Source organism: Pinus tabuliformis, chromosome X (genome assembly GCF_031772625.1).
Source record: "Pinus tabuliformis cultivar Carrire ecotype Pingquan chromosome X, CPIR1, whole genome shotgun sequence".
NCBI classification, from domain to species: Eukaryota; Viridiplantae; Streptophyta; class Pinopsida; order Pinales; family Pinaceae; genus Pinus; species Pinus tabuliformis.
This window is the reverse complement of record NC_142308.1, coordinates 1,373,931,757-1,373,940,162: the sequence shown is the minus strand read 5'-3', so window position 1 is coordinate 1,373,940,162 and position 8,406 is coordinate 1,373,931,757. Positions and strand designations below refer to the sequence as shown.

The window sequence follows — 8,406 nt, the reverse complement described above, 5'->3', positions numbered from 1 at the left end:
CAAGGAGATACGAGACAAAGGCTAAATCCTTTTTCAGAGGAAGAAATTCCAGAGGCACCCACAGAAAGGAAAATTCTGCCAAGCATGGAAACATCGGCCAGCTCTTTTCAGCAGGAGCAAGATAGACAACAGGGACTGGAAGTGACATCCACAAGGCAACATGGCAGACAACCCTCTGATATTAAAAAAGCATTTACTGATACCAAGGCAAGGAATGAACCAGTGAGACTACAGCTGTACAACCAACTAATAAGGATGGCCCCTACCAATCAGAAAAGGCTAATGGCCGCCATAACATCCAGGAAGGAAGAATGACCCTCGGTCACTTCAGACCTACAACTCAACAACCCCAATCAACTGCTGATTACATTAGAACTAATCTGGAAGCGTTTGCCAAGGATATCCATCAGATGGACCAGATTGAATTGCATGAGCAGACTGGGGAGATGGTATATTCTACTCTAGCAGATAAGACATTGTTAGCCCACAGATTGCAAAACTCTTTACACAACATTGCTACCCAACTTGAGTTGGAGAAATCTTCGTCACAGGCCAAGGAAAATAGAATCAAGTCCTTGGAGGAGATTATCATAGAGCTGGGACATGATCCCTCTGATCCCAAGGGTGTACAAGCTTTGATAAAAAGGAAGGATGAAGGCATATCTGCCCTAAGAAGACAAATCAGGCTGTCACCCACATTGCATCCTCAAGCTACAGAGCTGGCACAACAAAAAGAGGAGCAGGATGTGGTAGCTTTGCTTACAACCTTACATAAAAGGTTGATAGAGACAGAGAGTGCCTTGGAGGCATCATTACAGGGAAGACAGGGAGAGTTGGCCCCTCAGCCAATTCAAACAGCTCAGATTCTTACAGCTGCTCCTCCCACGGCCACCACAATAGTCCCTCCCACTGTTACAACATCAGAAGCAGGCATTTCAAGCTCAGCACCAATTTCAGCCACTACTTCAGCACCTACAGAGCAAGGCACCAGCTTGAAAATGGACAATATGATGAAGGAAATAGAAGCTCTGGAATTGCAAATGACAGAATTGAAAGAAACCAAGGAAAAGTTGGCTACAATTGAGGGAAAATATGACAAATCAAAGCAGGATGTAGCTGAGAAGACAAGAGAAGTCAAAGCCTTGGAAAGAAGAATAAAGGAGCTGGAGAAAGAGCTCACTTTTGATAGGACTCTAGCAGATATCAAGAAAATTTTGTGGGCCAAAATTGGCCAATCCATTACAGACCAATGGCAATCCATTGAAACCATTCATGAGCAAATGGATTTGATAAACTTGGCTCAGTTTGAAAACCAAAACGCTAGAGCATCTTTGAGAAATATGCCCGAGAAAGCAAATATAATGATCCAATTCTTGAATACTCACACCAAAGGGCAGCTGGAAGCATTAGGAATCAGTAACAGGACTGAAACTATTTTGCTAATAAAAAGGGTGCTAACCCTTAGGGATTTTGTGCAGACATTGGACAGAAAATGCCAAGAAATGCAAACAAAGGTGGATGAGTTCAAGACAAAGATCATGGCATTACATAGCAGAGGGCTACCAAGTTTATTAACCAGTGCTGGAAGACTGCTGTCACATGACCTTTATGCCAACAGAGTGAATAATTTTGCTGCCAACCAAATCACAGCTTCCTCAAGTACTTCAGAAGATACAGGGCCTCCATCAGGACAGAGTGTCTTTGATAAATTGGAAAATCTATTCTACATTGCACATGAGATAAACCACCTGTTCGAATTCCAGCCCACTTTCCATAGATGCACAGAAGCTGAGGAAACACTGATAAAGATACAAAGGCATCAGCTACCTACAGAGGATTGGTGGAACGGGATGATAGAGACATTGCTCAGGTGATTTTGTTTATTAATTCTTTTTTGATCAAGATACAGTTGAGCATATACAGATGGCATGATACACCTTGTTATAGGAATTTTTGTGCCTTACAACTCCAAGCATGAAATGACCATAAACCGAGGGCTCCTAAGTCCCTAAAGGTGTTGTTCTAACCCCTAAAGGAACAAGGTCAACAGATTACAGCTTCTCCCAGAAGTTCTCCATGAAAAAACTACTCAAAATTGGTCAAAACTGGATCAATGCACTTGCTCCATGGCCACGGTGCGCTGCATTGCACCTTGTACACACGGGGAGTGCATTGCAGTGCACCTAAATACACTGTGAGGGTGCGATGGATGGGAAAAGACAAGTGGCAGAGATAGTTTGCGAGGTGGATGATCATGGAATCTTCCAGAAACTTCTCCTGGGACACTTGCCTCTAAAAATCGCCCAAGGATGAGTAAGAGATCAATGAGATCTCCAAGTGTAATCAAGAACTATCAGAGAGAAGACACTAATCAAAAACCCAGAGCTGACTCACACGTCTGCAAATAACTATATATAGATCTCTCATCCCAGAGATCCAGAGGTTAGAGGCTGGAATTTTGCACATTGTAAGGAATTGCTGTTGGTTTTGAGACAAATATCAGAGTATTGGGTGATTTATGATTTGTTGGAGGTGAAGAGGGGCTTCTTTGCTGGGAGGTTGATGTTGGGTCAGGAACCATCGGTTGTAACTCCTCCTGGATCTTCTTGTTTATCAATAAAAACAATTTGAGTTTTTCCTCCATGCTTGTGTATCATTGATGCTTGTTACATTTGTGTGGTTAACTTAAATCTGATCCTAAGTTGTTTATGAATATAGATCCATGTCTTTGTATAGTTTTCTTCTTCTGTGATCTTACAGGTACTTGGTGAAGCTGGGCAAGTAAGGGAGCAGGTAGCTGGAAGCTGTCAAAGAAGAGAGGGATTGGATCAAAGGATTAGCGCAAGACACAGGTTGGTTCTTTCTATTCCTCTCTGTCTATAGTTCATAAAGGAAATACAAAAGTAGTTTTTCTCTATTTGTTTCTAAGGCAGCTGTCACACCTTAGTGGGACAGAGCAGTTCTAAATAGACACCTTTCCCGGTAACAAAATGGCGACTCCGCTGGGGAGAATGTCTAATTAGTTTGTTTGTGTATCATTATTTGTTGTTTGTTTCATAAACTTATAAGTAGAATTCGAACTAAATTTGCCATAACAAATACAAAGTAGACATCTGCTGCTTCAATCCATTCATTGGATCTGTTTATGATTTGAACAGCTGATTCACAAATGATCTGATTGCCCTTGTGATAGCTCTTAGACCCTCCTTAGATCTACCCCTGATTGGGCATTACTGATTGCTTTTACTCGGCCAAAAACCAAAGACTAAACTGCGAACCGTGACCCAGAACCCAGACAGATTCTTGTTTCTGGCCTAGCGCAGGTACTGTTAAGAGATCCTGCATTTCAGCGCACTTCCAGAAATGGCAACCTGCGCTGCAATCCAGTTTCTTTGTGTTACAGGTGCGTTGATCAGACTAGCCCTGTGCAGCTGAGGTTCTTGTGCTTCATTCTTTCCAGTTTTGTCTCTGAATTTTGCAGCCCGTGATCAGTATATGTCTCTCTAAAACCCCTTTTCCTTGCTGTTATTCTGCCTCCTTTGTACAAAAGAACTGTAGATGTTTTTGTGTGTTTGTTGAGTCATTTACAATTTTCCATTGCAAAAGTAGAATAGTCGTACTGTCGTCCTTTGATTTAGATCTGTCGCAAGTGTCGATTTTGATCATAGGAGAAAGTTTGATTACTGTTGATAGTCGATTATACTTTTACTATTGCCTTTGGTCTGAATTGGTGATTTTCTAGTGTCAAAAACGAGTATTCATTTCAAAATCGTAAGGTGTCGTAATCGTCTTTATCTTTTGATTTCGAAAAGAAGCAAATTCAGATTTGTACATCAACTTTATTTTTAGCATCAATACCAAGAAAGTTGAAAACAAATACATGCATGTGCATTTGCATATTGACAGTTGGTTTGGCTTGATTTAGGAAAGTGCATTTACAGTGTGCTCTTTGCTCTTTGTGAAAAGATTGTGTCTTTCTTTTCCTCTAGTAACTAGGATTTTCATTGCACAAAAGAGATAAAAGTTTGTTTATCATCTTTAGATTGCATTTTAGGAATTACATCTACATCTCGTGGTGAACCCAAAAGGAAAACTTCATAAGAAAGATCAACTTAAAATAAATTCAATGAATTTAACAACGCTTTGGAACTTAACACACAACATTTAGAGGTCTAGGCTAGAGACGTATTTCGGCGTCGTAAAGCCTGGTAACTGTTGTCCTCATTGATGGTTGGGTGATTCCTCCACTTTGAGATGATAAGTGCCAGTACGGACTTGTGATCCCATGTACCGTCGAGTATATTTTGGGAGACCCCTATAGGGTTAAATCCTTTATCCATAGGAAGCCGTGTCTGCCGCTCTATCGATCGCAATGCACTGAACACAACATTCGGGAAGATTGACTACCGTACCGTAAAAAGTGTTATCTCAAAATCAGGCCCTGATAGGCTGCTGGTCAGGTTGACTCTAAGTAACTATTTCAAACCAACTTTTGGCTGAGGCTTAGCCTCCTCAACCTGAGAGGGCTCTCTCAAAGGTTAATGATTTTGATAAAGATTTAGATGGCTAACTCTTATAGAACAAATGTGACAAATATGAATGCTGGAAACACATTAAACAACTATCCATTGGGCTTATGGAGTCAACAACACCTCAATATAACAGTGAACTCAACCTTACATAGAAGTCAGGGCACTCATCATTTAGACATTCAGAACATAACTCATATGGGACCACAGTTTATAAATGCATACAGGAAATCAGAGCACATTCAGTGAATTCTGAGTGATTATACATCTATACCACTGTAAAAATTATGGAAAGGACAAGATCACACATTCTGAACATAAGAAATCCCTCATGAATCCTGAGAAGTAAAGTCAAAATTATATTACTGAAAATGAGTCTTTACATAAGCCAAATACAAGCTGTATCATAAAATTTTCCGACCCTAATTACATTGTTGTTTCAGCTATATATAGAGTTCTTATTCTAACTGATCGAGATTCCTCCTCAAGCATGAGGGGAAGTCGAAGTCTACTTCTAATGACACCTATTAACCCTTTAACTAACTAATAAATACAACTAACTACTAATTGACAGCTTTAGAAACCTAAAACAATTAGGATTTTAATTCTACATCATGCTGAACATAACATTTATTACAATCAAGATTTATTCCCTGACAAGTGGTCTCTTTTAGTTTGGCTATGGTAGGTGCTCGAAGCTTCTTACTGGTCCTTAATGTCGTATCCCTTTACCTCTGTTGAGAAACAGGAAACTGTCCCTGTTTTTATGCCTTTGTTTTCCTCAAAGATATTCGGAAGTAATTAGCCATGTTGATTTTCTTGAATTAGTAATGAGTGCCACGTCCTTTGTGTGTTGTAAGCTTTTCCCATGTGCATGTGTACTGACACAAAATTTTTTTAATGCTGATAGGAAAGTCTTCAAAATTTGGTTCACCAATTGTTAATTATGCAGCTTCAGCAGTTTCGTAGCGCGCTATGAAACTGCTGAGTTGTTCCCAAAAATCACAGTTTCAATACTAAACTCTGACTGTCTTGAGCTTTATTTTCTCAACAGCCACTCATTGAACGGATTAAAGGCCAAAGAGTTAACCTCACTCTGATGAGATACAACTGATTGTTGAGTCTTGTTAGGTGCAGGTGTACGCATGTCCCATATGAGCAAATGACAATCATCTCCAATAGAGCCAAAAAGATATTCGTGCTTCAAATGCCCTGTAACATCCTCAACTGTCCCCTCATGAACCTTCAATATTTAATTGGCTTCAAGCACTTTCTTTCCAAATGCAGCATTTATATCCCACAAGCATATTTGTGCATCGTTTGAACCACTTAGTAGGTAACCTTCTTTGAGAGGACTCCATGACAAACCATATCCTTCATTAGAATGACCTTTCAATATCGGTTCAGGATTGCAAACCCTTTCTTGAGGAACTTTTGATGGATGCTTGCTGTAATCAAACACATAAACATCTTGGCTCACTTTCTTCGTTGCAATACCAGTGTGTAGTTGGAGCTCCAGGTGCAGTAGTCAACCATCGTTGTACAACACTTCCATTGAATAAAACATCAAACCAACATGCTAGGCCATGAACTCGAGTGCCCACAGATGCAGTAAAGTTCAAGGTAATATCAATTTCATACAACTCTTCTTCCTTGACCTTTGTAAAGTCAATTGTGTGAGAGATAGGAGGGGCCACAAGCAATCTTGGGTCAAAAGCGTCTACAACAGGCTGGGAGAAATAGCCCTGAAACGCAGAACCATGCAATGGTGTCAAGTCAACACCATAGTAATTTTGTTGTTGCCAAAACAAAGCCTTATTTGCAATTTCAACATATAGATACTCATCACTAAAAGGATCCATATGTATCCTACCCATAGTGGGAAACATTTTTCCAGTAGGACCAAGGAACCTATCCCTCGCAATTACATATGTTTCTAGCATTCTTTCATTGAGTAATAATGTTCCCATGGGCTCTGATATTAGAATACCTGCTTTCTCTGGCAACTCAACCTCTTCAATTTTCCCCTTGATCACTGTTATATGCTGACCCAAAGATGGATTTCCAGCAACAAGTCTGCGTGCATAATCTACCATTTCTGACGCTTCCACAGCATAGACATGCTTTGCACCAGCCTGTGCTGCAAACAGAGAGAGAATTCCACTTCCAGCCCCCACATCAACCACAATGCGACCATGAAAATATATACGGTTTTCTATGACTGTGGCATAATATGACCCTGTCCGCACATAATCTTGCAACATGTTCTGCTGGTGAAGAAGTTGCCCATAATAGTGGAAATACATTTTTTGCAGATGATGCTTCAATCTTCTTATCAAACTTGTTAAGTTTCCAAGATGAATCACTTGAACCATTAGCCAACTTCTCCCCAGCTCTTGCAACTGATGTATCTGTATTCCACTCCTGAACAGTCAAACCAAATGAAAAGACTGCTGCTTCTGTTGGGAATTGAATCATAATGGCTAAACAGATGCTCTCTACTCCATAGGTTGATGAATGACAAATGAATTCAGTGGCATGTAGCGGGCCTTGTTAAATTCTCCTTCAGACAGAGCTCTTGTCTTGACAGCAACAAATATTTGAAGCATTCCTCTTTCCACCCAATACTCCAGAATTCGCCAAAACTTCTAAATCCACTTCCATTCAGTCTCTGTGACCACCACAAATAACGCAATAAGCACTGTATAACCCCGGAGGATGCCATCAAAGACATCTTCACCATTTTTGAATGAATGGCTGAGAGCACGTTTATAACAACACAGAGGAGCGCACTGAGGATGGTAACGATGCTGAAGAATCTGCAGACGACCAAGAAGGGATCCGTGCGGTTCACATTCTGAGAGTTTTAAGTGCAGTTTTAGGCTCCATGAGCACCTGAACAAGTTGGTCTTCAGTCAATCGTTGAGAGGCTAACAAGAACAGGAAATCGTCCAGTAGACTCTGGTATTAAACCATATGCAATAAGATCACTTCTCTCAACCGACTCTAGCAAGGATGATGTCACCGCAGCACTTATCAGGCCACCAATCCTCATATTAGCTTGTATAAGCATTCCAAAGCAAATAGAAGAATCTTGCCGTCTCTCAAAAATCGTTTTCTCTAGATCCACGAAAACCCTGCCACATATAAAGGGAATATCCTTTGTATCGATCTGAATATGATCGCCACGAGGATGTTTGCGAGCTCCCTTTTCTGGAACATGTACAACTGTTCCTTCTAGAAATTTAAGTAATGCCTGTTGAACAACTTTAACATTGAAATCAACGACCATGAGTAGTTTATACAAAATAGACTACACATCCTCCCCTTCATATGCTGCATGTGTTAAAGTTGAAGCATTTGCGTTAACAAAGGGCACGTTCACACAAACCTAAATAGGGTTTATGCACTGTGATCTTTGAATTGAACTTCGACATACTAAAGCAGAGAATTGACCTTTTTAGACATACCAACAATACTCTTAACAAGACTCCTATTTAAACTGTTTAGACTCTAAAACCAGATGAAAAGACTGGACAGAATTTAAAATATTTTCCTTGAGTGATAAAAAAAAGTATTCTACAGTTTTGCGATTGGTTTGGTACTCCCTCTACCTAGATCTCCAGAGAAGTCCCTTTCGTTCATTTTCAGACTCCTTAACGGAAAAGGTCCATCTGAGCACTTGTCACTTCAGGCTCATTAAAAATCGAAGGAGACTAGAGTCATATTTTGTTTTTTCTCGACTCTTAAAAATTGAAAAAACAAGTTGTGTCAAAGCATCTAAAAATTTATTTTAAACGGAATATTCATTACCCTTTCCTATGTTGATCTTGGGTTGAGAAAATGGAGTCTACCAACCAAGGAATTCCCCTTGGAG

At 40.1% G+C, this 8,406-nt stretch overlaps 1 pseudogene; it reads right to left on the bottom strand.

The window, feature by feature from the left end:
- Window positions 1-859: 859 nt before the first annotated feature.
- LOC149145170 (putative histone-arginine methyltransferase CARM1 pseudogene) lies at window positions 860-6,850 on the bottom strand (annotated as a pseudogene).
- Window positions 6,851-8,406: the final 1,556 nt, after the last annotated feature.